Genomic DNA, 27,232 nt, shown 5'->3' with positions numbered 1-27,232 from the left:
TTAAGTCCCTAGGGGACAGCAAAATTTAAACTCTCAGGATATTTTGAGAATATTGTTAAGGATTATACGTCAAAGTTACATTTCAATGCTGAGCACACAGTATCTGCTTGGTTTTATTATTTTTTTACTCCCATTCAAGCTTGCAATTTTTGCTATATGTTTATTATATATCCTACTCTGAAATTTGATTTAATAATCTAAGACATCAAAAGTAGACCTGACTTATGCACTGACTATATATAAATTTCTACAGGAATCAAAGATTTCTCTCATGCAAAGAGACAGAAAAACTGCTCCAAAGTTAACCCAAGGCTTAGGTAATATCTGTCTCCAGTATCATCCAGTGTCCTAAACTTTGGAGAAATGGAGATTGGGTTCATATTTGGATTCTTCCACTTCCTACCTGTTAGTTTTCTGGTAAGTTATACAAACCCCCGCTCAGTTTCTTCATCTTTAAAACAGGGTTAGTGAATTATTTCTAATGATACCATTATAACTATTAATTTAGAATTAATCTCTGTGAGTTATGGAATTACGTTTATCTTAGTCACTGCCCATGAGCCAAGATCCTGGCACTGTACTGTATATACAGTAAATTCTCAATACACATATCTAGAGTGAATTAACAAATATGTTCATTTATATGAGCTTCTTCATACTTAAATCAGCTCAGATTGAATTCTGTTGCTGACAACCAAAAGAGTCCTTACTGAGAGAAAAAATTGCTTTAACTCAGAAAAGGCTAATAAGCATTTTTTTTTCTTGGAATACTACCTGTGTGCTTTATTACCTCCTTGCCTGCTCACAGATTTACCTTACCTTCAATGCCAATTCCATATCTAGCTTTAAGTACCTTTCCCATTTTCAATGTCCATCTAAAAGGCTATGTACTACAATAAATGTTTTTTTCTCTCATTCATCTAAATGTGATTTCTTTCTCTTTTGAATCTCCAAATCCTACTTATATTATGTTTCGTAGTGCAGCTAAACTGCATGTATCTATGTTTAATAAATCAGTCTCCCTTTTGCCTCCCCCAATTTAACACCAAAAGCTGTCACTGGAGTACCACTGTTCTTTGCACAGATCTTATTTTTACATAGTCTTTACAACATTGTAATTATAAGCTTACTTGCTTATCTCCTACTCCATGCTATCCCATTATTCCAGTGGGCCAGGATTAATTAACTCCAGTACTCTAGCCTTGCCCTTCAATAAGTGTCTAATGACTCAAATTTTTCCAAGAGACCAAAATATTTTCCAGGATAAAGTTTTGATGTTGTTCAACTCTATAAAGCTCAGAAAACAAAAACAAAAAACAGTTATTATGGCAGAAATTACTAATTGTTCTCCAGTGTCTGTTCTCTTTTTCTTCTACAACAATAAAAAACTTATTTTCAGCAGAGCAGAAAGTTAGCCAGACAAAACTTATTTCCTAGCCTCCATTGTGAAGTCTGTGTAATTAAGTTCTGTCCAGTAGGTTAGCAAAATTGTCCCAAGAAGTTCCTTAAAAGACATTTCCATGTGCTTTCTATCCCTTATTCTTCACCCCTTTCTTAATACTGCTGTCTGGAACATGAATGTGATGGCTGGAGACCCAGCAGTCATTTTAGCCCATGAAAAAAGTCTGCAGTGGAATAGCACGCTAGATATAGCTTTGGTTTCTTCTTCAAACAGGGCTGTTATATAATTTTGGGCTGTATATACAAAGTACTATTTTATGCTGTGAAAGATTAAATATATGGTTTTGTTGGTTGGTTGTTTTTGCTTAAGCCACAGTTATCCTCATAACACATAAGCAAATTCATAGCATATGCTCAAAAATTTTTTCCTGAATTAAATTATCTTCAGAGTTGCTTCTTATCCATGCATCTTTATTGGTTTACATTTCCTGGAAATGTCCAGGAGTAAAGAGGAGATTTGGATTACCAATAGTCCTTTAGGAGAATGTAAACAGGGAAGCATAGTCCAAGGAACAATCAAAATCTTGGCATAATTAATTAAAACTAAATGCTGTATTTTCCACTGTGTGATCAGTGGTATGTCATAAAGATAGAGGACAAAAAGTGAAGGCAGTTTTATACTTTGCTCCTCCTCCTCCCCAAGGAATACACAGTATGGGGTAATAAAGATACAGACAAAAATAAAATAATCTCTTAGACTGTGGTATAGAAACTAAATATACTGGAATTCAGGGTAGTAAAACAAAATCTGGGGCTTTTTAGTCATGGGAGGTCTTTGGGTGAAGAAAATGAAGAGTAAAACATGGAGATTATCAGTATGGACATATATGTTGTCACCCTGCCTTTTCCTTATCCATGCCGATATTTTTTGATACATCTTGGTGTTCTTGGACATATACAGAGTCAACATCTTACTGCAGAACTCAGGCAGCTACAACCAAGCATTTTAATATTATATATGACACCCACTTGCCATTTTTTATGTAAATTATTCTGAAACGTGGAAAAGCATAAGCATATTTCCAGAGATAGGAATAGAGAAGGCATGTTTAAGGAATATAGCTAGATGTGAGTAGGGAATATATGCTAGAAAGTGAATGGAGACACTGGCTCTAGGGAGTGGGGTTGTTTATGTCCTAGGAATCTATGAAAGCAGTCCTGGCAAACCGAAAGAGGCCATGATCTCTTTCATCTTGTCTCTGACTAATGATTTTTAATAACCTCCTCTTGATCCCCAAGGAGCTCAGTGCCTACAACCTAGATGTGAAAGCACATATGATATTTGTAATAAATCATAGTAAGAACTATAATAGATATGGGTTTAAAATATAGTGGGAGTAAAGAAAAGAGAAGCCCTGAATCTACTTGTGGGGAGTTTTTAAGAGGGGGGGTCAAAAACCGGTGATCGGGTCTTGAGGCACAAGCAGTTCACAAAAAAAGAAGGCATTCTAAGAAGAAACAATACCAGAAAGGATAAAAACTCTTGAAAAAAGTGTTCAGTATTTTTAAATATAAGGAAGTAATCTCAGAGGTATAGAAAGCAAGCCACATGTGACATGTTGGAAAAGGAAGAATTAGAAAAGATGGGAATGATTTTTAGTCCAAACGTGCTCTTAAGCAGAAAGCTGCTTTTTTATCTATGAGCGACCAGGCATTCCTTTGGAAATTTTAAGAACAAAACAGTTCACCTCACCACTTTTATACGGAAGTCTATTTTGTTTTCCAATAATTCAAACCACTAATTAATGATGATGATGATGATAATAATAATAATAATTAATATTATTATTATTTATACTTGACTTAAATTTGCCTATTTACAACTTGGTACAGTACAAATGTTTGGACTTTGGTGCTAGATAAGCCTGGTTTGCATATCAACTCTGGTGTTTCACTACGTTTTTCTTTTCTAGTCGCTTAACGTCTCAGAGCCTATTATGTCAACTGTTAAATACAGAGATGTATACAATTATATTCCACCTGTAGTGCTGCACGTGGGTTAAATAAGATGATATACATATAAGGATCCAGCACAAAGCAGGTTCTTCAAAATTGTTGGTTTCTCCTTTTCCACTTTTCTTCAATTCCCTTTGTAAGATCCTTTGATGGGCCACTCATATTACCGCATTATCTTTCTTTTAGATTGACCACAAAGTCTATTTTCCAATACAAAGCTGACAATATGCAAATGAATTTTCTTGGTGCTTTTGCACAGGACTGAAAGAAGTTTAAATAAAGGCATCTTGTCATAGCCACTGCTCTCCACACAATTAACTGAACAAGCCTCTGGCTCAGCTGGTGGCCATGCTTTTGAGTAATTATTTTATTTATTGGCACTGTTTTTAATAGCTTGTTACATGCTACAAGGAGAACCCATCCCAATACATTTAAATGAAATACTTTGTGAGAAAATCAATAAATAGACAACAGCAAGCTGGTTCAAAATGATAATTAATATATTATTGACTTACTGAGTAAGAGTTTGGCTTTCATTCTCAAGTTACTACCTGGATTCTGCTCGGAGCCTAAGCATTTAATTAATTCCTTACTTTTGTTATAGAAATACTATACATTGAAAAGCATACATATCATATGTTTAAAAATGAAGAAGCCTCGGTTTTCAATATTAAGCTTTTTATTTACTCCTACACTTTGTGCACTTATGGCATAATGTAGGCGTTAGAAAAATTATATATATAATTATTACAGTAGAACTTGTCTTCCTGGTAGAGACCAATTTATTTTTCAAAAATCAACTTAAACTTTGTCTCTGTTACAAAACTTCCCCTGAATATTCCTCACATGCCAGGATGGACTCCACACTCTTTTAACTTGGTTACCTCCAACCTACTCCATTCAGATCTCTGCCATAGTATCTGTAATGTTAGGTTTTTGTTCTGTTCTCATGTTTGTAACCTGCACTAGACTCTGATATCCATAAGGAAAAGGACAGTTTCAAATTCATGTCCTTATTTCTGACACCAAGAACAATTCTGGGACAGAGAAAGTGTCTACATTTCACATGAATACCTTTTCATATTTTCAAGTCAACAAGAATTGCTGATGCCTGCTCCACTGTGAAATATTGCCAGATTATAATAAAATATTATATAATATATAACGATTACTTTAAAAAATAAACAAGCACAAAATGGAATCATTTGCCCCCCCATGACAGCAAACCAGACTTAATAACAGTTTCAACCTATACCAGGAATGTGAAATTTTAAGTCAATATGAAATGTCCTAATCAACACTAAAGAGGTAACCTGCATGATAAAAACCTTGCTGTCCCTTTCCCCACAAAAAGGTGTCCTAGCCTGAAATAACCCTTTCTTTTCTTTATCTAATAACTTATTGCCCAATCCTCTTTTTTATAAAAATCTTCCATTTCGTACAACTCCTCAGAGCAGCTCTCTAGGATGCTGCCCCTTCATGAATCGCTTAACAAAGCCAGCTAGATCTTCAAATGTACATGAGAGTCAAATTTGAGAGTCAGATAAACAGAGAATAATTGTTTAGTGTCAGGTTGTCCCGAATATTGTACTCAAATTTATTTGTGAATCCTGTATTTTTATTTGATAAATTTGGTAATCCTTTCTAGAACCAAAGAAAATCTGTACAATTTAAGTAAGGGAGAACTTTCAGATAACATTTAGTGACATATTTAACTCAATTTTACCATAGAAAACTCTCCATATTTCACAGAGGATTTCCTAAATCCCTCTGCAGTGGAAGGGAATGTTAAATATACTTTTGCTTCATCCAGACAATCTATGCCAGTGCCCACTTAGGTAAGAGAAACTACATAGTATGTAAAACAACTCTTACTGATGAAACATGACATCAATAATCTTGTTAGAAATTTGAGCAAATAGACAAGAATTAAGATGAAAACTGTAGGTGATTTCTCTCTTTTTCACAGATCTAGATGGCAAGCTTCTTTCTGTTCTCTCATCAACTTTCCTTCTGTGCTTCTGTGTCTTCTTTACTACAGTTACTTATACTAACAACTGAAATTTTTACAAACAGTCAATGAAAGGCACAAGACATTCTTAAAACCTATTTTTATAACAATAGTATAGTTGTTACTAATATTTGCCTTTCCCAAGTTTATTTGTGAAAAGGAACTCATCATTTCAGGAGACAGAAACTTTCATTTGGGAAGGAATAATTCTTTAGTTCTCTCATTAACATTAGGCAGAATGTTGCCTTCTTGTAACTTCTATACATTAAACCCAGTTATGATCTTCGAAGCTCTACAGAATGATTAGATATATCCCTTCACATGGTATCACTTCAAATTGCTCAAGATATCTATTTTCAGTACCCTCAGATACTAAAATTTATATATTTACACCTCAAAAAAGCTCTCTTCAACTTTCTAATACAGCAGAAGTTATACTTTTCCATCTGTATAACTATAAGTACATTGGCTCTATGAGGAACAGCCCTTGTCCTGGTATCATTGTCAACTCCATTATCTAGCAGAGTGACTGATATATCATAGAAACAAAATACATATTTTGTAACATAAATGAACAAACCCTACCTCTCTTGCCTTAGACTATTAAAGTGCAAAGAAAACTCCATGAGAAGGAAGAATAAAGTGGGGAGAATTATGCTCCCCCACTTCAAGCTCTACTACAAAGCCACAGTAATCAAGACAATTTGGTACTGGCACAAGGACAGACCCACAGATCAATGGAACAGAATAGAGAACTCAGATACAAACCCAAGCCTATATACCCAATTAATATACAATAAAGGAGCCATGTATATATGAGGAAAGGACAACCTCTTCAACAACTGGTTTTGGCAAAACTAGACAGCTACATGTAAGAGAATGAAACTAGATTATTGTCTAACCCCATACACAAAAGTAAACTCAAAATGGATCAGACACCTGAATGTAAGTCATGAAACCATAAAACTCTTAGAAGAAAACATAGGCAAAAATCTCTTGAATATAAACATGAGCAACTTTTCCTGAATGCATCTCCTCAGGCAAGGGGAAAAAATAAAAAATGAACAAATGGGACTACAACATGTGAAAAAGTTTCTGTACAGCAAAGGACACCATCAACAGAACAAAAGGGCATCCTACAGTATGGGAGAATATATTTGTAAATGACATATCCAACAAGGGGTTAACATGCAAAATATATAAAGAACTCACACGCCAGAATATACAAAAAGCAAATAACCCGATAAAAGCAAATAAAAAATGGGTGGAAGATATGAACAGACACTTCTCCAAAGAAGAAATCCAGATCACCAACAGGCACATGAAAAGATGCTCTACATCACTAATTATCAGGGAAATGCAAATTAAAACCACAATGAGATATCACCTCACAACAGTTAGGATGGCCACCATCCAAAAGACTAGGAACAACAAATGCTGGCGAGGATGCAGAGAAAGGGGAACCCTCCTACACTGCTGGTGGGAATGTAAACTAGTTCAACCACTTGTGGAAAGCAGTATGGAGGTTCCTCAAAAAACTAAAAATAGAAATACCATTTGACCTGGAAACTCCACCCCTAGGAATTTACCCAAAGAAAAAAAATTCTCTAATTCAAAAAGACATATGCACCCCTATGTTTATCGCAACACTATTTACAATAGCCAAGATATGGAAGCAACCTAAGTGACCATCAGTAGATGAAAGGATAAAGAAGATGTGGTACATACACACAATGGAATACTAGTCAGCCATAAGAAAGAAACAAATCCTACCATTTTCAATAACATGGTTAGAGCTAGAGGGTATTATGCTCAGTGAAATAAGTCAGGCAGAGAAAGACAAATATCAAATGATTTCCCTCATTTGTGGAGTATAACAACAAAGGAAAACTGAAGGAACAAAATAGCAGCAGAAGCACAGACTCCAAGAAGAGACTAGTGGTTACCAAAGGGGAGGGGTAGGGGAGAGCAGGTGAGGAGGGAGGGAAAGGGATTGTGGGGTGTCATGATTGGTGCACATGGTGTGCAGGGGGTCATGGGGTAGACAGTATAGCTCAGACAAAACAAATAAGGACTCTGGTGTCTTGCTATGCTGATGGACAATGATTGTAATGGCATATGGTGGGGAGGACTTGATAATAAGGGTTAATGTAATAACCACATTGTTTTCTTGTGGAACCTTCATAAGAGTGTATATCAATGATACCTTAATAAAAAAAAAAAAAGAAAACTCCATGGGGTCCACAATTCACATGATCAGTTTATAGCATCATTCTTTTGAATCATTTGTTTCTCACTCATGTAACAAATTACTTTTTTTTTTTGAGCAGTTAAACTATCTCCCAGGAAGTGTTCTGTGTCATGGTGAATACAGTGATGATTAAGAGATACAAGGCTCCTGCCTCTGAGTTAATGCCTCTCATCATTTGGACACTATGATTCTCTTCATGCAGTCAAAATTTACAATTACTTTTTAAGTATTCTTAGTCAACCAAGTCCATAACTATTTTTCATGCTGATTGCTATTAATCCAGAACTTCAACTCCTTATCCAACTTACTGTCTTGAATTTGTTCATTAGTATTTTGTTTCAACCAATGTTAAAGGCATAATTTTGCTTTTATGTCTGCAGAATATACTTTAGTTAGGAATCTGTCTCAAATTTTAGGCTGTAAAACTATTTTGGGGTTTGAACATTTTAGCCATATCTCTATTTTTCCTTAGCAAATATCATCTTTATTCTCTGTGCACTTCCACAAAGTTGAAAAGGAACCAAAACCAAAGGAAAAAAATAAAACATAAAACATAATATATCCTTTTTCCTGTTGTTCCAATGTTCTCACTGTTCATGCGAAAGTTCCATAGTCAGACAATCCTTTTGTGCATCTCTGTATTTTCTTTGCTCTAAAGCAACATGGTATGTGTAAACATTCAAATCAGACAAATGTAAATTAAAATTAAGGTTCAGACTCTCACTGGGTATATAGAATTAGGAGTTGTATAACTGTTATCCCTCTGTCTCTTTGGGTATATGAAAGAAGATACTAGCAGCAGTAACAAGAGTAACATGAAATCAGTGAGACAGAGTATAGTAAGGTTCTGCCAGAGATTCTGGTGTGTAGAACTGTTGGACTTTCCTTCGTCTTAAGTGCTTTCTCTGTCAGCCCTCTCCACAACCATCTGTATTTTAAACTATTATCAGAGAGAATGTACTTATGATGTGGTATATTACCAAAATAGATCTTCCCAAGTCCTCCTCCCTAAACCTCATCCACTGCAGCTGAGGTCTGTATTACCGTTGAAATTGGAGTGCAAAACTAATCAAGTACAAATGTATCTGGAACATAGCCTTTCAAGAGATTTCATTTTTATCTCTGTTTATTCATGGTATATAAGATTTGGATTTGTACAGAACTTAGTTTGAGTATGGCACTGTGAGATACTGTGAATTGTAATAAGAAATACATTTAGTCTTGTCCTGTTTCTAGCACAAAAATCCCAAAACCCTTAGAATTTCCTAAGTGATGAGCATCATAAAGGTGTCTTTAGATATTCATAACAAACCTGTTTCAACCTCAGCTGACAGCTGAGTTTATGGTAATGAGGTTTTGGAGAGCACCTAAGGAAGGGGGCTGGTTCCCAATGGAACCAATCATGTGATTATGGGGATGAAACTTTTGATCCTTCCCCCATATCCAGGGAAGGAGGAGGAGTAGAGCTGGTAATTGAGTTCAATTACCAATGGCCAATAATTTAATCAATTATGCTTATGTAATAAAGCTTCCATGAAAACCTAAAAGGATGGTTTCTGAGTGCTTCCTATTTGGAGTCCCTGGTAGTAGCTCTAGAAAGGGTACTGAAGCTCTGTGCTCTTTCCCACAAATCTAGCCCTATGTGTGCTTCATCTGACTGTTATTGAGTTGTATCCTTTTATAATGAACAGGTAATCTAGAAAGTAAAATGTTTTCAGAGTTCTGTGAGTCACTGTAGCAAATTAATTGAACCCACGTAGGGGATTGTGGAAACCTCTGATTATTTGAAGTCACTTGTTCAGAAGCACAGGTGACAACCTGAACTTCTGATTGGCATCTGAAGTTGAGGTGGGGTATAGTCTTGTAGGACTGAAGCCCTTAACCTTTTCGATCTGATACTATCTCCAGGTAGATAGTGTCAGGATTGAGTTAAACTCTAGGACATCCAGCTGGTGTCACAGAATTGCTTGCTGTGTGGAAAACCCACACATCTGGTGTCAGAAGTGAAGCAGTGTTGAAGTAGCAAATTGAAAGCAGAGGACACACAGGAGGAGTTTGTTTTTCCCTTTGTCATTTATCAGCTATCTATCTTGGGCAAGTGCCTAAAACTCTCTTAGTTTTTATTTTTATTTTTTGGCTTTTTCCTCTAAAAAAAGATGTTAATATCAACCTTGCATGATGGTTTTGATGCTTAAATGAGATGCCATGTGTGAAGTGTTTGACAAGTTTCTTGATCATTGTATGTGCTACCCAAGTGTCTGTTTCCTCCCTAATCCTGTACTCCCACTCTTTTTAATCTTTTTCTTCATCTTTGGCAAAGCTGAAATATTCTCATGCCTCTACAAATAGCGCCCTGAGCCCCAGCAACATTTATATCCATACCTTATGAATGTACTTTAACCTGTTCTTCTTCACCCTCACCGCATCTATTCCTTTGCTCTGGCAGTGAACTATTTGCGTTTTTATTTTCCTAGTTGCTCCAGACACATTAATATTCCACAGAAGATAGTAGGACAATACTTTGGCAGAGGCAGCCAGTCAACACCCAATAATTCATGCTCTTCTCTAAGGGGTAGTCACTATAGAGAAGTGGCTACTGAGTCACACTACGTGTCCCATCACCTCCTATACCTAGGCATGGCCATGTGATTCGTTCTAGCCAAAAGGATATGAATTGAAGCAAGAGCATCACTTCCAGCCACAGTGATTAAGAAGTAAGTTTGCTTTTGCTATACTCTCTTTCCCTATCCTCCTTCTGAAGAGAGAGGGCTCCTCGTATCTACAAGAGAGTGGGACCATGAAGACCCCTGGGTTTTTGAGTGCTACCTGATATATTGTGGTGATTGAAAAGTAAAGTTGGTCAAAGTGCCAACATTTTAAAGGCTTTCTGTTTGTCCAGCTAGAATTACTTTTATCAATACACATGTCATGTTTTTTTTTGTATAATGGATACATGGTACATGTCCCAGAGCTATCTTTTAACTTACCATACTCTTTTGGAACATGTGGTTCACTCTACCCATCAAAGCCTTAATTTAATAGTGGGAAGATAATCTTGTAATTATGTGTTCTCCTGCTAAGAACTCATGCATCTAAACTGCCTGGGTAATTTTTAACATATTTGCTCTGTGTGTTCTTATTCCTGTCAGGATATTAATATCCTTCAAAGCCTTATCCCTATACTTGACACCTCAACACGAAATTGTGTTGATTGTGGCCTGTGTCTGTGGCAGAGTGTCAAAAGAAATCAGCCAGAAGAGTTAAGGGAATTTTAAAATGGGGTCCAAGCATGCTCTCATTCTGGAACAACCTCTGTCAGCCTGGCAACCGTGATATGAAGGGAAAAGCCTGAGACTTTGCACAAAAAGACCAAAGTTTTAATCCTGAACATTTCACTTTCAACCTGTAGGACCTGGTGTACATGATTTTTTTCTTCAAAAATTTCTGTATGTCACTAAACTTCTGAGACTCAGTTTCTTCCTATATAAAATTGGAATATTAATACCTATTGGGCTTATTGAAATAATTAAATAGGGTGTTTGCTTTATGAATCCTAGAAAATAGTAATTTTTAGATGCATCTTAGCACTTTTTTTCCTTCCCTTAAATAAAGTGAGAATACACAAGTACTGACACATTGCAAAATAACACAAATGTGAAATCCATTCATATGTTTATTCCTTTTTTTGGTATCCCAAAGGGGTCAAAGTGTAGAGTGTGGGTTTTGAGCTTTGTTAAAAAAATGTTTAGATGCCTCAAAGATACAAGTTTACAATCAGTTTCCAAATGATCAGAAGATGGCAGAAATGTTTCATAAATTTATTCCCCAGAACTTCAAAATGCATGGTAAAGCTTAATTCTAGTACTTTTTTCAATAATCATCACCTTATGGGAATATACACTAGTATTTCAGAATTATTAAAGATATAATCATAGTTTAGGAAAATCTTATGATGAGCCAGTGAGCTAAAGTTATTTTAATTAATCAGGTTGGAATGAAAGAAAATCAAGTTGTCACAGTCCTTTAACACCAGTAATTTTGAGTCCAGATCCTACACAGAAACATTGGTTAGGTCCCATGATTACATACAGCTGATCTGCTTATTATCTGTGCTGCCCAATATGATGAGAAATATTTAAAAGAAGCTGTCATGACCAAATCTATTATTCTAATATACTAGACCATAAAGACATCAATAGCTTGCAGATACTATTAATTATGCATCGATTTCCAGAGACTATAAAACTTTTCATGGTGAGAAGGTTCTTTACTCAAAACCACTAAAGAAACCACATTCTCTGATGATTTTTTTTCTCCTCAAGAGAGAGAAAAAAATAGACATTGATATCAAAAGGGAGACTTTTGTCACTGGAATACTTTCTTTGTGCAAAGTACTCTGTTTAAATGCTGGAAATTATTTTTTACTTCAAAAATTTCTGTTGGGTTGATCCAGACAATGATTTCTTTTTTGAATAACAAAAATAGCACTAACAAGTCTATGTATTTTAACTCCATTGACAAAAAAATAGTATGCTTCCTGGAATCCAATGGGGATAATCACTTTCAGATAAAATATCCTTATGAAAATATTATAAAAATTGGGATAACTTGAAAGACTGTACTTTTCAGTGCCCTCATTAATTTCTCAGTGTCCTCAACTAAAAAATGGGATCTTATCTCAGTTATTCTTTAAGTATCAAATGAGGCACTATTATCTTTTAAAATTTAACATGAGGAACACATAGAATTTGTTATCATCATCATCATCATCATATAGTTTACGTACCCATATTTTAGACTCAGTATTTTAAAACCATAAATTAAGAATTTTCCTTAGTAACCTATAGGAATTACATCTATGGAAATTATTAAATAATTAGTTTTTATAATGAAATGTGTTCATCATATTGTAAAAAGTCACATTTGCAGTCTAGTCTTTAGAATAAAACAACTCATAAATTAGTAAGTGAAGATGAGTGATAATAAGCATAACAAGGTGTTTTATTCTTTATAAAGTGGTTTCATTTACAATATTTTATTTGATTCTAACAACTAGGCAAAATCATTATTATTACCAAGTCCGTTTTGCTGATGAAGAATTAAAGATAATCAACTTAGTTCAAACACACAAGAGATAAAAGATGGCATTGCCAAGTCTTCAATTTGAGTTGCCTGACTCCAAACCTCCATATTCCCAACGTAAATACCAATGAAGAAGTAAGAAAGGGTCATAATCACTGTCGAGTTCTAGAAATGCACTATTTTGCAAAATGTCTTCAAGTCTGGCCCATGTATAGTAAAAAAAAAGACAGAGGTGGAATTCTCTCCTTAAAATGTCCTGGGGTATGTTTAATTAGATAGGGCATTGCTAAAAAAAGTTGTCCTAAGTGATCATATCCTAGGTATTTACAAGGTCTAATTCAATCATCCATACAGAAAATATGTGAGAACCTACAGGGTTAGAGTCCAGGGAATACGATTTTAAAGAAAAACTGTTTCTCCTTCAAAATACTTGCAATTTTGTGAAGACAGATAAACTGGACAACTGAATTTGATCATAAAGTTCAAGAGACTGAAAAAGAGACATGGCCACATCCTGACTGTTCTGGAACTGAAAATCAAATGTAGACACCGGTTTGGGATGAAGCCGGAGGGTCCAATGCAGTTATAACAAGTGGGATTGGTTGCTCTGGTCTGCTAGGGTGGTAGGTTAAATGGAAGTATTGGGTAGTACAAAAACCAGAATGTTTTCTAGGAAGGATTTTGATCTTATCAAAACAGACAGGCAAAAAACAGTAGAATAAAATATTAAACTCACATACATTTACACACACACACATGCTACCCTTCTCTATCCTTACTATACTTGAACAGTTTCCACCCTAAAACATTTCCTGAGGCATTAACATTTAAATCTATCAAGTAAAGAAAAATAACAATTGAATGATGACTTTATTTACAAAACTAAAGCCCAGTTTTATATATCCCTCCAAAACACACACACAAAAGATGTGAAAATGCAAAGCCAGTGTGATGTTTCTTAAACAGAATCTCCTATAAGAGGAAAGTAGCTTTGGCAAACTATTACCCAACAGATTTACAGATTAAGAATGTCTAAGATTCAAAGACATTAAAGGATTTTCCACAAATTGCACAGTCTTAACCTATGACTTCCAGTCACCCCACATACTAAATTGTGGCAACTGTGTATATTACTCGCCCTATCGTTTTATTGAAGAAAAACACATGGTAAGTGCACATTCATTCATTCATTCATTTAATCAACCCTTAACTAAACATCTACTATGTACCTTCCACTGTGAGAATCCCTGGAGATGCAATATATCTGGGCATAGTCTGGTTAAGGAAAGGCAGACATTAATCAAAGAATCACAAATATAAATTAAAAATTTAAATGTGATATTACCAAGGCGTATTACAATGTGCCATATGTATGGTATAACAGAAAAATCAGAGCACACTTTCCCAAGGAAACACTAAGCAAACTGCAAACTGGAGAACAGTTGGAGTTGATTAACAAGAAGCATGGTGGGTGACAAAGCTGAAGGGGTAGGCAGGAATAGATCGTGGAGGGCCTTGCAAGCCAGGTTAAGGATCTCCTCTTTTCTCCTAGAGGAAATCAAAAGCCATTAATAATGTAATATAATGCAAATAGATCCCTCTTAGATGCAGAGGGCAGGAGGAAGTGGATTTGTTAGATGAGGCAAGTTGAGGGAACTTGTATTAAGATGATGACAGTGAAGACAAATAGAGCTAGAAAGATTCACAAGATTTTGAAACCTTATTGTATGAGTCATACTAGATGTATATCACATATGGGGGTGAGAGAGAGAAACTTCAAGTGTGACACTGAGTGTTTAGATTGTAAAGTGGAATGAGATGATCATGGCATTCTTCAAAAATAATCAGACTAAGAATCAGGGCAGGGTGGAGTGGAAGTAATCCTTTGTGTTAATTAGGCCATTTTGAATTTGGGACATTTGGGACTTCTGAGTAAATATGGTGAGAACACAGACTAATACAGAGGCTCCATACTCAGAGAAGCCTTAGATGTTCAGATAGGTATGTATGATGAGACCAGCCTCAGTCACATTATAAAACACATTATAAAAGGCTAGTTTTGGCCTCAGCAATATTTCTTGCCTAACATTCAGGACCTGCTATATAATTGTGAGTTCTAGTGCAAAATGTGAATGCAGGGACCTGCTAGAGGGCAGGCAAGTCAATCTCTCCTTCCCAGGGGCCCACTGCGGCAGCTCAGGATAGGCATATGACCACTAAGAGATTGAAAACCTCTCCTCTGTATCAGAACGTGCTCAGTACCCTGATTAGGGATGTGGGTAAGTGAGCTATGCTGACAGTGGGTAAAACTGAAATTATTTCCAGAATCTCTAGCCTGGCCTTAGTGCATCTCCTTATCAATAGGTGTTTCCAAAGGGTGGAGGTAAGTATACCATCTCCATATCAGTAGGTGATTACATGGGGGACTGAGGGCATATCTGGACTGGAGAGGTTAGGTGGGGTCCCTTTTTGCAGCCCGGTGTTGAAAGACACAGGTGAGCAGAAGTGGATGACTGCTTGTAGGTAATAAACAGGTTTCTCCCACTTTATTTCTCCCGTTGACTGATTGTGGTTACAAAGGTAATTTGTCCCAGTTGAGAACATACTTTCCCCCAGAGATACACTGACACCCCTGCTAAGGTGCAGTGGCACTGCCAGCCAGGGTCAGGAGGGGCTGTCACCTTTCCCCCCACCAAGAAACTACAAGGTGCATGCCTGACTCTAAACCTTTCTAAACATATGTGCAAATCAAGCAGCATCTGTAGCATTGTCATGGAAGGACATGGACCTCCCCACCCATATAATCAAAATGCTGCCTTGAGTAGAAGGTAGCAGCAGTCACAGGGCAGACAGAGGCCAGGCAAGGGGAGCCAATCTGAGACCTAGGGTGCCAGGCAGCAGGCAGCAGGAGACAGAGAACCAACCCAGTCTCAGGGAGGTGGAAAGAAGGCAGGTGGCAGTATCATGCATGAGCCAGAGCCCTGATGCCCTAGGGAATGTTCCATTGTGCCATCAGGATTCACTTACAAAACACAAATTCAAAAATCAAATTATTAAGAAATTTAACCATCGCAACTACAAGGCCCCTCTGAGTGCCATGTTCTGAGCACTGTGTTGGTCACATGCTCATGAAGCCAGCTCTGTTATAAAATATTCAGCAATAGGTAATAGAGACACCAGGATTTTCTTTCAGTTTTGTACATGTGCTGTGCGGTTTCCAAATTAAACAGGTATTACTATTTGATTTAATCAACTTGACCCCCAAAAGTCCAGCTGATGCTAATTATGTGGGTTGTAGACAAAAATTCTGATACATTTCTAGTCATCCTTTAAGTCAAAGGAAGCAAATATTTATTGAGTACCTACCAAATGCCAGCTATTATTGTAAGTAAATTCATATTAAATCACCTTATCTTTCTCCTGAAGTGATATCCTAATGAATGATTAATTCAGTGACCTTTGAGTTTACCAACAAATACTTATTGAATGTTTATTACATTTCAGACACTGTGGTACATAATTTCATTTAATCCTCACAACTACTATGCAAAGTCAATATTTTTAGCTCTATTTTTTAATTATAGCATTTGATGCTTATAGAGATAAATGATTTGCCCCTGTTCTCACAACAAAGAAGTTTCAGAGGTAGGACTTGAACTTGGGTCTCTTTGACTCTGAGCTATATGTTAGATGAGGTATATGTTAATACCATTTTTTTTTTTAGTGAAAAACAAAAAACCCTGCTACTTGGATACTCTGGGCACTTCTCCAATACATTCGCTGTAATTGTAGTCTAAGGCACTCTCCCATTTTGAGCAATCCCTACAATATGACCATGCTTATTGGTTTTGACACAGCTCCTCAGGGCAGCCGGCAGTAAGGTCAGGGGGATGTGGGGCTTTCACCATGTTTGGCATATTTGTATGTCTCTCTGACAGAAACGGTCACCTCAAGGGCTTTCAGTTACTTGCATATATATTTTTTGGTATGTTTTTCATCATATTAATCTCTCAGTCTGAATTGACTGTGCCTTTTACTGATATGGTTTATTTCTTAATAGATGATTTTACTTTTAAGTCCGTATTGGTAAATGTACTCAATAATTCACTCACACTAGAATATAAGGGAAGTTAGGAGAACTTATGCGAGAAAAGGAAATGAATGTTTACTGAGTAGCTATATTATGCAAAGAACTTTCCATTCTTACTGTATTTAATCCTCACAACCACTTTATAGATTGGATGTCATTATTCCCAATTTATCTGAAGAAACTAGAGTCAGATAAAATATGACATAGCCAAGGAATATCTATTTGGTCAACATATAATAAGCATTTACTTCTTGTCAGGTATGGTGTTTGTCAGTGAACACAATGGCAAATAAGAGATACAGCCAATCAATAACAGATGAGCCCTGAACTCAAAGCTCTTTACTATCAAAGAATATACCCCTTCCAGAACAGAAGGGTGAATGCCATACATAGATGTGCCATAAAGTATGAAATTAATGGTTATTTCTCAAACTCTAATTATTAAAGAGAGTACTTTCTTGAGTTTTCTGAGGATGAGTTCATATTGAGCTAGCACAGAAAAACTAATTGAACAGGCATCAAAACATGGACAAAGTGCCAGCTGCCAACTGTCCCTGGATGTCACTGGCTTTAACACATTGCTAATGAGAGCTCCGTCATCTGTTTGATGACTATGTGGTCCCCTTAGTTTTATGCTCTTCTGTGGCCAGAGATTGCACCCCTAACCCCAACCAGCTGTCTCTGCAATTTATTCTGCTGATGATGAGGGAGTCTATGCCAAATAGTATGGTTGGATTCACTTAGAATTATAGACCTTCAACACAGAAAAGGCTTTAGAGATTGTATAGTTCATCCTAATACTGCAAATGAGGAAACAGACATAGGTTGTGGGAATTTTTCAGAGACATACAATCAAATAGCAACAGAGCCAAGGTTAAAACTTGTGTCTCTTAGCTGCTATATAAACCCATGCCAGGTATCTAACCACAAGAGCAGGTTATTGTGTCCTCTTTGCATGTACCATTGTGCAATTTTATGATACTTACAATGAGATAATGATTTGTGGTTTGTAAAGTTCTTTGTTATCCACAGCAATTCGGGGTATGATAAGTTACTACCATCTCAACTTTATAAATGAAAACTGAAAGACTAAGTGACTTCCATCTGATTAGAAGCATCATTGAAGTCTGTTCTAGGGCCATAAATCTCACCCTCTCAATTTTTACCATGTTCCTTCTCTAGGTGATGGTTTTAATTAGTAATCGACAAAATTCCAGAAGATTGTTTTGAATCTTGTAAACCATTCTTCCAGATAGTCACAATAGTATACTAGACAGAGAATGAGGAAATCAATTAGGAATATACTAGATAATTAGTTATTGTAACTATCATTGAGAAACCAAATATTTAGTTGAGAATAAAAGACTGTAAGAATATAGTATAAGAAAATATTTATTAATTTATCCAACCAACAAAGGTTGGAGGATCTTTTGTTTAACAACATTTGTGCTTACCAATAGGGTGCTTCTAGTTTAATACAGAAACTAAGCAAGGGGAGAGATATTTGCCAAACAGTGATGGGAGTTAGAGCAGGCGTATGACATTTGTTGAACAAAGAGGACAATTCAATGTCCTTATGAAGAGGGGGAAGCCTCACAAATAGGAGATATCTGAGCTGATTTTCTAAGAATAACTATTTTCACCACATAGATTAAGAGAGAACAAAGGTATTCAAAGACAGTGAAAAAGCATGTCAAACTCAAGGAACACTTAAGCAGCATTTAAGAAACAATGTCAGTGGGTTCTGCTTTACAAGTCTGTCTTGAATTCTCATCTCGGAATTCCTGTTCTATCTTAATTTGTGGGAGAATATTTCTTCATTCTTTGAGACTCAGTTCATATGTCAATCTTTGAATCCCTAATTTGACCTTAATATTTCTTCCTTTGCTCCAGTAGCACCTTGCCTCTGCCTCTATAACTGGCAGCATTGTATTAAATTTACCTGACTTGTTTGTTCCACTGGTTCCATCTCACATATAGAGATTATCTCATTCATTTGATGCCCTAATTATGCACCACAGTTCTCAGCACAAGGTGGTACTTCAAATGTTGATTGAATCACATGTGAAAAAATTAACTGTAACAGTATTTTTTTTCATACGTTGAAAGGAAATATTTTTTTAACTTCAAATTAAAAACTCCATTCACACAGTATTGACATTTAACCATCATGTAAATTTCAAATCTAGGAGAGAACAAAGAAATTTTTTTTCCTCCCAGGTTCTCTACAGAGTTGTTTCCAATCAACTATAAGCATAACCCTGGAGGAACAAGAAAATATCTCAGTGGGCTATAGGTTTTTCAGAACAATTCTTAATCTACAATTCTGTACTTATTATGTGCTTACTTTGTCGGAGTCCAGGGGTTGCCATTGAAGTCTTGGGGCGATGCGAAGAGCAAAGAAGGAGATGGGAGTCATCAAAAAGGGTGCTCAAAAAAAGCCACTTTATTCTGCATAAAGCTGTACTTTTTATATTGCTATAGTGTTAATAATTCATGGTTACATAAATATTGAAGATGTGCATGTGTGTGGCCTTCATAGCCATGTGTGTGGCCTTCATAGCCAGGTGTCTGGCCTTCAAGGCCCTTATGTAGCTCATGGGCACAACATACTGTGTTTTCAAGGTTTCTCGAGGCCAGACATATCCCGGGTGAAGCAGCGGACAGGTGTCCTTATAAAACAGTAGGGAAAGTGGGGGAAGGGGGACTTCCCTACAAACTAGCATTGCAGATTTCTCCTTCAAACCTCACCTGCCAGTAATGCCACTTCAATTTAAAAATATTATCTTTAGGTTTTATGGTTACCATGGCAATATCTTTTTTCTCATGTATATCATTACACCTTTCAAAACTGAATAGAATTACTTTTTTTATAGCAAGAACTATAAAACTGGTTTCCATCAATACAAAAAGAGTAATCCTGTCCTTAAAATTTACCATCAAGGATAAACATAACAACACAATACCTATAAACATCTCCATATCTTTCTCATAATGAAGTGGCCTTTAATTTCTATCATGCTGAGATCCTTGTTCTTTGATATAGTAATGGGAGGAATATAAAATCAGAAAGGTTAAGAATCAAGGTTCCACGGCAATGTTACAGAGCCTCTTGTGATTAGTACGTGACCACACAGACACACTAGTCTCCAAGTTCTCAGTTAAATATTTATTGAGGATCCACTATTAAATTCCTGGTGAGAAATAAAAGGAAAAATAACACAGTTTCAATCCTTCAATATCTTTACTCTATTAAAATACTACAAAGACATTGAAATAATTAACTTTCCTCCCTAAAAGCATTTGACAAAGAATAGAAGTGATGATGTGACTAGTGAGTGAGCATCTCCTGTGTTCAAGGCTCAGTGACAAGACACATCTCATGCATTATCACATATACTTGGAACTACCTATAGGCAATATCTTCCCCACTTTACATTAGAATTCAGAGGTTCAGAGAGTCTAGGAATGTTGTTCTATATCAAACAACGGAAAAGGGCAAAGTGATAATTAACTCCAGGACCCAAACCCCTCCTGCTGCCTATTTTTATAAATAAAGTTTTTTAGAACACAGCCACATTTATTCATTGATTTATTGTTTATGGGTACTTTTGCCCTAAAACAGATTCACACAGTTGCAACACAGACTATATGGCCAGAAAGGCCTACATTGTTTACTATCTGGCCATATAGGCAAAACGAAAGACTGAACTCTGCTCTAGAACATTAAACAATGAAAAGAATAACAAAGTTACTTATTCAGCACTGCTTGGCTGCCATGTTTATTTTTAGGCCACTATACATACTCAAAATACAAGACCCTGAGTCCTTTCTTGAAGGAGTCTACAGTGTATCCAACTGATAAAAAAAGAAGCATAGTAAGATGACCATGTAACCATTCTGTATCAATTATTCATACTTTTCATTTTCCTATAGAAAAAGAAAATACATAAAATAATTTTTTCAGTGACCAAGCTACCTTAACAATGGAGAAACTGACAAAGAGCCCTATGGCAGGTATACATGTTCACAAACATTCCTTTGCTCTTTTTTCCTAACAACATACAGCTAGACTACATTTCACAGGTGATTTTGCAGTATTGTGTGGCCATGAGCTTGAGTTCCAGTCAAAGGAATTTTGAGGCCAAGGTTTTTCAAGAGGTACATGTGCTCTCTACACACCTCCACACCAGCTCCCCTGTCAGCAGGGTGCGGTGATGGCAAGGTCATAAAGGAGGATGGAACCAGAAGACAGGTCTTTGCAAAGATGACTGCATACAGATCAGAAACTTCCACTGCAGGCTGTTGTTTGAGCCATTATTCATTTTGGGTAGATTTATATTGCAGAATATCCTGTGCTAAATAATGAGAATGAGTATAGTGAGGTGCTGCTACAACAAAAATATAAACTATGTCACATTAGAAGGTACCAAGGAAATGTGAATTGAAGCCTGGAAAAATGGAGATAGACTGAATTCAGTGGTAAGATGCTTGGTAAAGCTCTTGCTTGTAATAGCCTGAAAGGCAGACCAAATGCTTGTAAGTCTATAGCTCAAGAGGAGGGAGATGGGAAGAGCCAAAATATTAGTATGTGTTAGCTGTTACTTGTCATGTTAAGCAAGATATTAAACAAAAGGGATGAGATCTGCCAAATTTAGTTGCTTTGAGATCACAAAAGGAAAGAAATAGAGAATCCAGAAAATTTGGGGCCTTGCAAAGTTGGAAAAGCTCATTGTTTCTGGATTTAAAAATAGTAGGAAATGACAGTGACAGATACTTTGAAGAATAGAAGCCTATTAATTCTAAACTGAACAAAGTCATTAAGTCCTTTGGGAAAAGTCAAATTAAGAATGGGAGAGAAAGGGGTGAGAGAGAGAGAGAGGAACAGGGAAGGGGGTGCATGGAGCCGAGGAATCAGCAGAAATATGCAGACATGGGATCTATGCCTAGGAAAGAAATTTGGTTGCTTTGACTGAGTTTATGTTAATATGATACTTACGGAAGCAAATTCATGAAAAGCCTCAAAAGTTTTCAAGGGAATTTATGTTGTCCCCAAATCCCCTGACTGGAAAACAGTCCACAGGCCTCAAAATATTCACTGATAAAAAGTAGCTCAGAGAGTACACTTTGGAAAACTTACTTCACATCTCCATTGAGAATACTGAACAAGAAACAGCTTTCCAGAACCAGGAGCCATGCAGAACAATGACAAGGGAATTATCGCAGAGCGCAGATCCAGTTTCTATTTAAGGAACGTTTTCAACTGCAGAGTTTTTCACAATACCTGTCAAGTAAGCTTCTGTCAATGGCATGGACCAGTGACTGCTGTGGTTTCCATAGTTTCCCCTTTTTAAAGAAGAGCATTTACTGTGAGTACTCTTTCTGTACCTACTATTGCATATTATGTGGTGTGTATGTATGTGTGTGTGTGTTTAGAGGTTTCTAGAAGACAAAAGCTTTCATCTGAACCTGAACAATACATTTGTACATTACCAAAAGATCCGAGTCTTTGAGATGGACACATTAACTTGATGGGAAAGATGATTAAACACTGCCAGTTAGCTTCTGTACAAGACACATAGAATGGCAAGGTCACTATTTCTCAGCATCCAGTTAACAGAGATGTCACTGTTAAGACCAAGAGGACTCTGATATAATTTATGTCAATTCTCTTATTTCTGTATAAATACATTTAATGATAGAGACCCCATGTGCTTTGTGCATTTAATACATATTAATGAATTCCTACTATGTTCAAATTCTGAAGGGGGAAGAAGAGAATTACTAATGGCTGAACACACCTATGTGTAAGGCACTGTACTAGAAATGAAACCACTTCTGAACAACTGCCTGAAATACCTTTCTTTCAACTTAATGCTCCTTTCCATTTCATTCTGTAACGTCAGTTCCTTTCTGTATTTTCAAACAACCTAAACTCTCCTATTTCTCTTCTCATTTCCAGATCCAAATTCTCTTCTGGGCTACTTTCCCATTTGTCCTTTCAGAAATATCTAATTCCTTAAAGACTTTAGATGGCAAGTCAGTATTGCATTTAATTTACTTCCGATTGTTTTGCAATACTCGGTGACAAAGATGGGGACAAACGTGTACTCATGATTGATGGGTACTAGTGATAAAACCAAAGCGGGCCACTTGTGATTTACAAATTTAAAGTAGTAAAATTTTTTTAAAATTGATAGCAGGAGATTATTCCGAGTTGTTATGCTCCATGTTGTTACATAGTGCTGAGAAGTGTTTCCACATGCAGATGATTAATGATAAGGCAAACTTCCCATGGGATCCTTTGTAAGTCTTTTGTATGAAAACTACTTAAATTTCCTTCATATATTGCCTCTTAACTGGAATATTTTTAGTTTTTGTCATTAGAAAGTTTTTCATTGAGTATTAGTTCTTTGACCTCCCAATGTCAAAATAAATCAGTAATAAATTCTGTCACTATCTAAAGCATATAATGTTCAACATGGAGATGTTGGCATACCATCAAACAGTGAAGTATTACAGTTTGATTCTAACTAGTCACTAAAGGAAACTTCTAGAGCTACACCACTAACTAGGAAGTAATGTTGCTATTCTTTAGCCTCACATTACTTTTCGCCATCAGCATCTTTCATTCAGCATTCTTTACCCAAAATAGTGGCTCCGATCAATGAGTACCATTGTGAGACTGAACACACATCAGATACTGAGTTAATGATTCCACTCTCTTAAGTTAACATTCATAAATCTAAAATCATTTGCAATACAAATGCAAAGACTCACAGGAGTCATATGCAAGAGGCAGATAAGTAGTGCTGGGAATAGAGGATTATCATATACACATTTAATTAATTAATTAAAATGATACATTAAGATGCTAGTTTTATACAGTTAAACTTTGTTGAATCAAATTTCATTACTGTTTTGAAATGCAATCATTAGTTCTTCATTGACAAGTGGGATGGCATTTTCTTTATTACCCTACTCTGATGTCCCTTTGAATTTGTGACCTTAGTTAATTCATGTCACATCACTTGTTGTCAATATCTTCATGTGTAGAATAAAGTATACACTATAAAATAAACATTCTAAGGAACATTTTAGCTCAGTGTTAATATAGGAGAAAGTAGAGTGTGGGTACTTTGAAATGTTAGGTAATAAACACTCATTCAAAATAATTTAATAAGTACCTTTGGAGTTACACAGTATGCTAAGGCATAAAATTATAAATTACATGATATCTAATCTAGACTGTCTTATACATTGATTTTACATTAAAAAGTTGGGAGGGAGATGCCATTTTTCCTTGATGAAATGTATCATATGAATGCAGTCCCCTGAAATCATCATAACAAAAGTCAAAAGACAGCTACTCCCTGGTCTATGTTTTTACACCACATTGAATATAACTCTACTATCATAATTACCTGAACTACAAGACAGTGAGATTCCTACCAATAAGAGCAGATCCTAACAGACTACTTGCCATATTATAGATGTTGACAAATGCTTATTGAATTAATCTAAATCTAAATTACATGACCATTTCAGCTTGGTTTGAAATCAAAGTACAATGAATTGCATAAGCTTTTATATACACATTTACATAAAGGTATATGTATATAAGTATCTATTTAACAAGAATGTAATAATACTACCATCTTGTAGGAAAACCTGCTTACTTCACTAATTGAAAGACAGAGAGTGTGAGTAAGAGAGGTTTAATTTTTAACTCACATTGAAACTGTAAGATACTAGTGAGCTAAGCTTGGTGTAACCTAATCTGAAAAGCCATGGGATTTAATTCCATTATCTACACATGAGCATGTAGGGGTGTGGCCTAAGTGTGTGTAAGTACAGCTTAAAATTCCTAAGGCTCAATTCCTTCCTTCATGTATAAAACAAATTATGATGATTATTGTGAAAATAAAAACTGAAAACATGATTAAGAAAAAAAATTATTAATGTAAATTATGTTTGATGATGCAAATGTGTATAGGGAACATATTATTATGAAAAAGCCAGTTCACATGAATCTAGTGCATATATGTAAGGGGCTACTAATTACCAAATGTGTATAAACACACATGCAAACACACACACACACAGATACATACATAGCATGCAAATGCATATACTCTATACCCAGCCATAAATGCAAGTCAAAATATTTATGTTCATGTATGCAGTTATTGCTAAGAAAAATGTCTCCCTAAGGAGGAATTCTTACAAAATTAATTTGCTCTTCCACATAATTCTTCATTTCAGTAAGGTTAAACATTTTTCAGGAAGGTTTCCTGCTTTGATCAGACATGTGGACAAGTAAAATCTTGGTAAAAGATTCAAAATTTATTAAATGCATACACATGGGTAATGTAGGAGACCTATTTGTTAGTGATGATTTTGGGGTCATGCAGCGCCTCAGTCAGGCAAGAATTCAAGCTGTCCTCTAATGAGGAGGTACCCTTCCAGAGCCTTCACCCTAACTCCTGCAGATCTTTGGTAATGACCCAGTTCTCATCCCAATTCAAGACATAATAAGATGTGTACTCTGATTAGTTTTTTTTTTAAGTTTATCTTTTGACACACTGGCTTTAATAATTTCAGACCTAGCATACTATCACTAGGATTCATTTATCCAGCTTTTGTGGTATAATTGCTTCTGCTTAATTGTGTTACACAAAGATTTGGGACCTAAGGCAGATTATATTAAGCAATAGCGGGTAGCATTTGTTCAGTGTTCAGAGTGCTTTCTCTTGAATATGTCATTCAAGATCATAACAATCTTTCCAATGAGGCAGGAAATACTATTTCCATTTAATGGATGAGGGGATTGAGGCATAGATTTGGTCAAATTACCCAAACTGATATTTAGGTAATTTGGTGGATCCAAAATTCAACTCCCAGACAGCCAAGAGATACACTGTTCTACTCAGAGGACATTGTTGATTCTTCTAACAATCTAAACTGCGAAGTATTCACCTGTAGCACTCTTGTCAAGTTAATGAGATAATTCAGCTAAGTAAAGTACCCAGAACAATGTCAACATGTCATAGGAACTCTGTGATATTGAAGAACACTATAATGTTAAGCTATAAGCTGATACTATAGCGATAGTAGTTAACACTAAAAGTTAGTACTGTAACATTAATACTACCAGTAGTAATAGCAGCAGTAGCAATAAATAACAATAATATGGAAGCCCATAAATGCTTTATTAGATTCTCAGAGTGTTTCTGTCCTAAACATGTCTTGTTTGTAAGTTATCAAATGAAGAACAAAGATGTAAGCAATTCTGACTTAAGAGACGTAATAACCTATTTAAAACAAAGCACTGAAATTGCCTGCATAAAAGGAAAGAAAATTTTAATGATTCTTCACATCTCTTTCTGCCTTAAGGCACTTAATGTGATTCTATTAATGGGGGAAAAAAATCTTCTAGGGAATATATCCCTTCCTTAACACTCTCTCTAACACCAATTTCAATGTTTTCTGTAGTTGTTTGATTTAATAACATCTTGAATAGCTATGTGATATATGTTCAAAGCAAAACTTGGGTCCATATAAAGGAGAAGTTCCAAATGTTTTTATGAACAAAGCTGCCAATAACAAAGGCAGCTGTGAGCTCTTCTCTGGTCGAGTCCGGGTCACATTTACGCCTTTGTATCTCCTGGAGCTAGGATGGGAGAAACCATGACTGTGGAGCTCCTTCCCGGGGCTCCCCACCCACCCTCTGTGCCTGCCAACCTTTTTTTTGAATAGTTTATTCAAACCATGTTTTTTTAGAACCAGCATCAGGAGATGCTTTGATACCAGTGAAAGATGAAAAGAATGTATGTCTGAGGTCAGTCCTCAAAGAAGACAATCATCTGCTTTTTAAGGTCAAGAAAGAGTTAAAATGCTTACTTTCTGAGAATTCTTCTAACAGTGTGAAATGAACAGAAGATTTCAAATATGACAGAGTGGTATTTAAATTCTGACCCCATCACTCTGAAGCTGTGTACACTTTGTCCAGTTAGTCTCCCTTCCAAAACCTGAATTTTTAAAAATATCTGCTGCATGAGCATGATACTATTTATCTTTCTTAATGGATATGTTGATTTAATATGTTGGAACCAAAGCTCCAAATATTTCCTCATACATACTGGACACTAGAGAGGAAATAGTTTCTTTTTACTTTGTCCACTTCCCCACTGTACAGGGGGGCACACCATGAGATGTTCCGCTTGACCAAATAATAATAATAATAACAACAACAGCTAATACTTACATAGCCTTCATATGTCAAGTAATTTTCCATGTCATGAATTCAATGCTCACATCGGTCAGATGAGGCAACTTAGGCAGAGGGGTTAACTTCCCAAGATCACATAGGCAGTAAATG

Source organism: Manis javanica, chromosome 11 (assembly GCF_040802235.1).
Source record: "Manis javanica isolate MJ-LG chromosome 11, MJ_LKY, whole genome shotgun sequence".
NCBI lineage: Eukaryota > Metazoa > Chordata > Mammalia > Pholidota > Manidae > Manis > Manis javanica.
Note: the sequence above shows the minus strand (reverse complement) of the source record.